Source organism: Lontra canadensis, unplaced genomic scaffold (genome assembly GCF_010015895.1).
Source record: "Lontra canadensis isolate GAN:19392208 unplaced genomic scaffold, GSC_riverotter_1.0 scaffold13, whole genome shotgun sequence".
NCBI classification, from domain to species: Eukaryota; Metazoa; Chordata; class Mammalia; order Carnivora; family Mustelidae; genus Lontra; species Lontra canadensis.
Genome location: NW_022631007.1, coordinates 18,049,470 through 18,057,157, shown reverse-complemented (window position 1 = coordinate 18,057,157; position 7,688 = coordinate 18,049,470). Strand labels below are relative to the sequence as shown.

The 7,688-nt window shown below is 63.0% G+C and overlaps 1 protein-coding gene across 15 annotated transcripts in view; it reads left to right on the top strand.

The window, feature by feature from the left end:
- Positions 1-354: 354 nt before the first annotated feature.
- Positions 355-7,688, top strand: part of KIF1A (kinesin family member 1A) — an 88,322-nt gene continuing 80,988 nt past the window's right edge. For 14 of the 15 annotated variants that reach the window (XM_032857689.1, XM_032857680.1, XM_032857681.1 and 11 more), the window contains exon 1: positions 1,344-1,466. The gene's annotated coding sequence lies outside the window, so the exon portion shown is untranslated. Of the gene's footprint in view, positions 447-1,343; positions 1,467-7,688 lie in introns of those variants that run through there. The other variant, XM_032857674.1, reaches the window with a different exon arrangement.

Genomic DNA, 7,688 nt, shown 5'->3' with positions numbered 1-7,688 from the left:
TAGAGAACTCGACCAGATCAATAAATATGATGAAAATGGAAATGATAAAGTTACCCCCCCCCATAGTTTTATTGTTTCTACCAAAAGCTTGTAAAAACAATAAATTCTCTTTCACGTAGGTAGTTCAAGGAAATAGAAAGGGAGAAATTGTCTGGGGGCCTTTGGGGGGCGGGGTGAGAGGGTGGTCTCTTTTGCAGAGTGGGTATGTGCCTATGCCCTTGTTACTTTGGGGGCATATGCCACACAGATGCTGCAGATCGAGGTGAAACCCCCCCTCCCTCACTGGGGCGCATGAGGATTAGGGCAGCTCCTGGCAGGTGTCAGGCGCTGGGGGAGGCGGAGCCATGGGCATGCAGAGAACACTGAGGAAGAGAGCTGGGGTGGAAAGGGACCCCAGCGCCCCCCTTTCACGATGGCATGACGTCACTGCACCCACCGCAGTTCCGGTGGGTGAGCTGGCCAGGGGCTTTGTCAAAGTTTCTACCCCTGGAGGGCGAATGGAGGTTGCAGGCAGCAGAGATGTCTGTCAGTCATTCACAGTGGCCCAAAAAGCGCCTGGGGAGGCTGACGAAGGCCGGGTTTGCCCGTGTGGCCCTGGAGCAGCGTGTGACTCTGTTCTGGGAAGTGAAGCTGGGGAGAAAGGCTGTGGGGACAGTGGGGGCTGATGACCTGCAGAAGTGGGGCGGGCGGAGGATGGGGGCTACACCCAAGGCACGATGGGAGGAGAGGTGGCAGAAGAGATGTCATCCCCGCTGGAAGAGCGATCTGCGATGCTCTGGTCCCCTCTAGTGCTCTGACCGAGACTCCAAATGCGACTGAAAATTCACCTGTCACACCCAGAGTCAGGGTCCCTCCCTGCCCCCACCCAGCGCCCCTCCCTGGTGCAAGGAGCCCACCGGGGCTTTGTCCCTCTGCGATTAAGCATTTGTGCTGCCAGCCTCTCGGGTGGGCGGGCAGGTGGAGATTTCACTGGAAAGGGGTCAGGGTGGGGGAAGGCCCAGCGCGGGATCCGTGGCAGGTTCTGGTGGGCGGGGGACTCGGGGCTGAGCGCCGCCCGGTCACTCTCCCCTGCGAGGGCGCTCCGGGACTGCGCCCGGCGGAGGGGGCGCCGCGTCTGAGCCGCGTGTGGGTTCGCCCCTCTGCACCTAGCAAACCGCTGTGTCGGCGGTGGTGATGTCACAGCTCGGCTCCGGCCCCCTCCGGCCCCAGCCCCCTCCCCGAGGCGGCCGCGACGCCCGTCCTTCTACCCGCGCGACAAACCAGCTGGCGGCTGGGGCTCTGGGCGCAGCGCTCAGCCAACCAGCGCGGCGGGAGGGGCGCGGGGCGGGCCGGGCCGGGGGCGCGCAGCCCGTCACGCGGTGCCGCCGTCACAGCGCCAGGCTCAGACCCGGAGCAGCAGCAGCTCCGCGCTCGGGGACCCGCGCCCATGCCCGTGCCCATGCCGGGCCGCCAGTGACGCCGGGGAGGTAAGGCGGCCGCCCGCCTGGCCTCTAGCACCTGCGCTCGGCTTCCCGCACCTGCATCGACTGCGCGCGGCGTGGGGAGCTCACGCCCGGAGCCGCGTCCTTGTCGCCATCGAGGCGCTGGCGCCGCGCGCGCGGCCCCTTCCCTTCCCCCGACCCTCCCCCGTCCCCGAGAACAATGGGGCAAATTCAGGGGTGTCCCCTTTTCATTCGCGTCCCGGTAGGGCCCTCGGGAAAGGTTCCCATCGCTGCGGCCTCTGCTGTGGCGGGATTGTCGCTGGGAGGGGCAGGGTCGCCGCGGGGAGGGTGCGCACCGCCGGTGGCCTCTCGAGACGCCCCCTCCCTCGCTTCCGCGCTCTAGTCCTTTCCTGGAGAGGGGCCACCGAGCTAGACCGGCGGGCAGTGGAGAAGGGGAGAGCGCGCGGATGACCGAGCGGGGGAGAGCGCGGGGCATCTGCCCGAGTCCCCGGGGTGGGGGAGGGCGGATGCTGGAGCCCGGAGCATAACAGGCGGGCGGGGCGGGCGGGGGCTGCGGCGGGAGGCCAGCTTCGTGCGCACCTCCGGGACTGCCCTTCACCATCCCCCAGCCGTGTCCTCCTCCCGAGAGACCCTAGCTCCCTTCTAGAAAGGCCTGGGAGGGGCCGTCCCGGAGGAGGCCTGTGTCTACGCAGCCAGCGCCCGAGTAACAGGTGTGGCCCGGCGGCGGGCGGGGAGGGGGCTGAGGGACCGCCCGACTCGGATGACAGGGACGAGTATGCCGCGACTACCCCTGGACTCCCCTTTTAGGCTGCGGCTCACCCTCTCTCCTTCCACCCCAAACCAGCGGCGCTGGCTGTGCGTTGGGGAAAGGGTGGCGGCGGCATCCAGGCGCGGAGGGAGGGTCTGCAGTCGGCTGGGCGCTAGGTGGGCGGCGGGGGCGGGGGCAGGACAGCGGGCCGCAGGGGCGAGGGGGAGGGGAGGGAGGGAATGCCAAGTCATGGGGCCTGCTGGGCGCGGGCGCGACGTCGCCCCGGCGCGGACCCGATGCGCGCCCTCGTTCCCAGGAATAGCGACTTCCCCTGAGAGACTGGTGCCCCCTCCCCAAAAGGCAGCCCCCTCCAAGGGGTACCCGCATTGCTGGGATTAAAGGCCTGTTAGGGCATCGCACCGGATCTTGCGGCTGCGGGAGTAGGTGTGGAGAGGTCCCTGACGCGCAGGGCTGCCCAGGTCCTAACCCTGGGGAGGACTCTGCAAGACCCAGAGCGCAGGCTCCCGCAGAGCGGTGCCACCGACCCGCCCTCCCTGTCCTGCTCTCGGTATGGCTGAAGGGGCTCTACCAGGGCAGCAGTGCCCGTCTGCCTCGCCTCGGCCTGAGAAGGCAGCTGCAGGTTTGCGGGGGAGCTCTGGGGTCCAGAGTGGGGGGTTGGGGCTCTTCTACCTGCGGCGGCCATTTTGCAGGTGTGGTTGGCCACCCGCCTTACTGGGGCTGTAGGGTGAGGGTGGTCAGGTGTAGAGCAGCTGTGGCCCCTGCAGTGGGGTGCGGTGTCTGCGGTGGAGGGTGAGGGATGCTGCTAGGGCCCGCCCGTCTGCTTTCTGTTGGAGAGAAGATCCAAGAAGGGTTGATGGTGGCAAGGAAGCGACTGGCTGTGGAGGGGGACAGTCAGCCTCTATCTATCTGGGTGGGAAGTCTGGGGAGGGTATTGGGTTCCAGATAGGGAGCAGATGAGCAACTCTGTCCCACATTAAGGGAGGATCTGAAGACAGGTGGTGTCGTCTGTGGGGTGTGGTCCAGGGGATAGAGATGGGAATCAGCTTTGGAGTCAGGGCTCCCCAACCCAAGATTCTCAGTGGGGAGGGGTTGTGAAGAGGGCCTGCTGAATGTCTGCTGTGTGCCCCCTTCCCCCACACTGGGATGCCCCCACAGACTGACACCCCCCAGGGGCCTCACCAGCCAGATAGACTGAGCAGAGCTAGAATTGATCCAGACTCCTAGGACAGAAGGCCCTGCCACCCTGCCTGGTCTCCCTTCAGGCCCCCCTGGTGTCACCACTGCTGACCCAGGCTAACGATGGCCTTTGAAAGTAGAGGAAGAAGGTCCTCCTGTGGGTTCTGTGGAGGGAGAGATGGGATTGGGGGAGGCACAGAGGTGGGGGAACAGAGATAGGTAGGAGGTGCTAATGGGAGCAACATAGCTTCAGGAGAAGCTATGTTGGGGGGTTCTGCTTAGTCTCACTCAATTTGCATAGGCCAGCCAAGGCAGGGGAGCTGGGTGTGGCAGGGGGAGGGGATGTTCTGATGGGGGCCTGCTACCACCTGACTGGGGACCGAGGAGGGGCTACCAGCTTTGGGAACCACGCCCTGGCCTTTAAGGATCAGGACACAGCCCTCCATGCCTGAGACCCCTACTTCTAAGAGTGGGGAGGGGTCTGAGCAGCCACCCCTGGGGTGGAGACTGTGGGATAGGGGTCATGCAGCAGCTAGTGACCCCCAGGATGAGCCCATGCTCACCCTCCTGCCCAGTCCTGAATGCTTCCTGGAGCACTGTCCCATTTAGGGTTCTTAGATCAAAGGAGTGGACCCTCACCACCCCCCACCTCTACTGCCCTCCTCTCCCCATCCACACCCAGGAGCATCACACAGCTCGGTTGGGGCTGGACCACACCCTGCCCCAAACCTCTTGGCTTGGCTGGGGTGCCCAGGGCAGAGCCAGGCAGGTGGGTCTCTTCCATACCCTGTTCTGTCCCGTTAGCTGTGGGCCTCACCCCACAGGCAGGGCTGGGGAAGCAGGCAGAGGGTAAGGGTCGGGGTTGTGGGCACGTGATTCACTGCCCCACCTGACCGAGCAGGTTTGCAGTTTAACTCCTGAACACCATGAGGATTCTGGCTTGGGACGCTACCCCCAGCTCAGGGACTCAGCAAAGGGGTCATTGCACTGGGAGTGGAGGGGATACTGGAAGAGTGGAGGGCACAGCAGAGGCTGAGCCCCCGACCCCTCTGGGTTCCTCTCCAGCCTTTCCTGTGTGCCTCTGTGGTCATGTCCCCGGCCCCCAGCCAGCTTCCTCTGTGGTTTTGTAATCTGAGCCCCTCGTGAGCCCCTTGCCAGCCCCGGAGGCCTCACTAGATGCCATCCCTGGGATGGATCAGGATTTACAGGCCGCCTGGGTGGCTGGGCATCTGAGAGGAGGGGCTGTTGCTCTGGAGAGCCTCTGCCCCCTGCGTTTAATCTCCTAATAATCCTGGCCTGCCGTGTGGCTGCCCCCCCATTTGGAAGGGGTGGGGACATGCCGGGGTGCCAGGAGGGCCAGCCAGTCCCCCCGCCCCCAACCCAGACCTCCTGCTCTTCCTTCTCAGCCGGCCTCACATCGGTCACCCGGGGCACACCCACACACATGCAGTCCCTTACACTCAGTCTCACACACTCCCCCACGCACACTCACAGACTCTTCTTACCCCTCCAGTCTTGCACACACTCATACACGTTGTCACACACGCACGCATGCTCATATCCACTCACCCAGCCTCACCCTCTCTGGCACTTACAACTAGCTTACACATACAGCCACACACCCACACACGTGCTCTCTCTCTCACACACACACACACACACACACACACACAACCCCCCACATACTCTTACAGTTTTACACACTGACACGCTTGCATGCACCTCCACGTGCACCCCCTTCACACACGTGCCCTCATTGTCTTTGTTCCCACCTCATCCTCTTCCCTCTCTGGAGCCTTCCACCCAACCTCCACAGGAAGTCCCCACACCCCCCAGATTCCACCACCTTGAAGCTGCCTGCAGCCCCCAAGGTGTTCCTCCAGCCCTGGTGGGCAGTGGCCTGGGGGAAGAAAGTCAACATTTATTGGCTGCAGAACTGGGAGACTTCCTGGGGTGCTCCTATGACCAGGCAGGTGGTGCCCCCGCATGGCTTCTCAGATCTGTAGGCAAAGGCTCCCTAGACCCCAGACTTTCTGCGGCCTCAGCAACCCCCACTCCAACCCTCAACCTGCCCTCTACCCTGCTCTACCCCCCACTCCTCCACCCCACCCCTCTATCCCATTCTCAACCTGCCCCCAACCTGCCCCTTACCCTACTCCTCTACCTCACCCTACTCCTGTACCCCCTCCCACCCTACCCTACTCCTGTACCCCACCTCACTCCTCTGCCTCATTCCTCTACCCCAACTCACTCCTCTACCTTACTCCTGTACCTCCACTTCCAGTCTGCCCCCCAGCCCACCCCTTCACCTCATCGCACCCCCCCAGCCCACCCTCTACCCCTAGCCCTGACCTGCCCCCTACCCTACCTTCTAGCCTGCTCGCTCCCTTACTCCTCTACTCCACACATCTCCACCCCACAGCGGCACCTACCGCTGCTCCTTCACCTCCACCCACCCCCACTCCCTCCCACTCTTCCACCCCTTGACCAAATCCTCTGCCCCACCTGCCCCTTCAAATCCCCGTTCTACCCTTCCATTCCCCCTGCCCCCGCCCACCCCAGCCAGTGCAGGGCCTCACACACAGTGGGTGCCCAGCCAAACCAGTTGCTTTAGCCCAAGCGATTCATGTCCCGTGGGCCTGGAGAGAGCGGCTGCCACCCTGGGCGTGTGCAGGTTGTCTGTGTGTCTTCACATCTCCCATTCAGGGCCCAGCAGGTCCTGAGGCAGGTGCCAGTCCTGAAATGCAGTGCTAGGGATGGGGTGGGAAGGACCCTCGGGCCCCTGCAGGCCCCTCTCCCTAGAGTCTGGCCTTTGGCCTCTAGGAGGGAGGCTGATGGTGCCCAGGAGGAACTTGGAGGGATGTCAGGAGCCCTGTTCCCGCTCTTGGGTCTCAGCCCTGCCAGGAGAGTTCAGGTGGGCCTCAGTTTCCTTCCCCATCTGTCATCAGATCGGCCGGGATGGTAAGGGGCAGGGCGGGGCCATCACTGTCCAAGGCCTATGGGTCTATGGGGACAAGGCTTCTGAGGGGCCGTCGTGGGTGGGACTGGGGCCTGGGGTGACTCAGCTGCTCTGTGTCACCTGGTCCTCACTCTCTGCCACATGGCCACAGGTCCCTGATGCCCGGAGGGTGACAGGATGAGCAGGGATGTGGTCACCGGACCCAGACCCAAGGAGAGAACTTAGGGCCTGCTCTTCTTTGCGTGAGCTCTGACCTTAGGCAGGACAGACCTCTGGAACATTTGATTTCCCCAGCTCTCCGTCATGGGCTCTCTTCTGCCAAGTCCCTCTTTCCTGGCACCCACACCCGGGAGCCTCTTCCAACCTGTGTCCCCCCCAGCTGCCCCCTGCTGTCCACAACCCCAGGCCGGATGGCTCTGTTTCTTGGACACAGAGCTTCTCCTTTCTTGGCTTCCTGTGCGACTTCCTGGAAATGGGGCTGAGTCCTTGGCTGTGGGATGGGGTCTCGGCTCGGTCCTCGCCCTGGGTCTGTGGTATGTCTGGTGGCACGTCTCGGTGTCGACGTCCTGGCCTGTGGGCCCACGTGTTACGAGCAGCCATCCACCCCTTACACTTTCTGTTTTCTTCCTTGATGTTAGGCGCTGGTTGTCTTGTCTTGGTCTTGTTTTTTTCCCCTCGTATGTCGTGTCTCCTTGTTTATGTCCTATTTTCTGGGCAAGTTCTGGGCTTCCTTTTTGAGTTCTTTTTGGGATCATGTGTTTCAGCACTTACGTGTCCATCTCTAAGAGCTCCCTCTTCCTTGCCCCTAACTGTTCCCATTTCACAGCATCCTCTTCCTGTTTTGGAAGCACATTCTGAGTGTTCCTAGAGGTGTTTCCTGTTCATTTGCTTGTTTCTTCTTCTGCTCTGTGGTTTATTTCGAGCTCCCTGCTGGTTCACTAGTCTTCACCTTCGAGGCTTTTCACTCTCCTGGTGTATGTGGCAGGCCCTGAGGGCCCCTTCCTGCTGGGGATGCCTGTGGCGGGGGGCTGGGGGTTTGAGCACGCCACCCGTGGTTTCCCAGGGTCAGAGTGGGCTTCCAGGTGGAGCCCAGCACGGGGCGGGGGAGGTCTGGAGGGCTGGGTGCGGGGTCCATGTAGTCCCGTCCCGCTCCTCCAGGACGTGGGGTGCCAGTGTCCACACTGGCGCTCTCACTCTCACCACACGTCTTCTCCCGTGTCTGGGGAGCCCGGGCCTGGGGGTGTGGCGGCCATGCCCTCTGTGGGGGTGGGCCGCTAGGAGCGGATGGAGGTCCCATGGGTCCGTGTGGTGGTTCTGCAGACTCACACCTGGGTCATCTTCT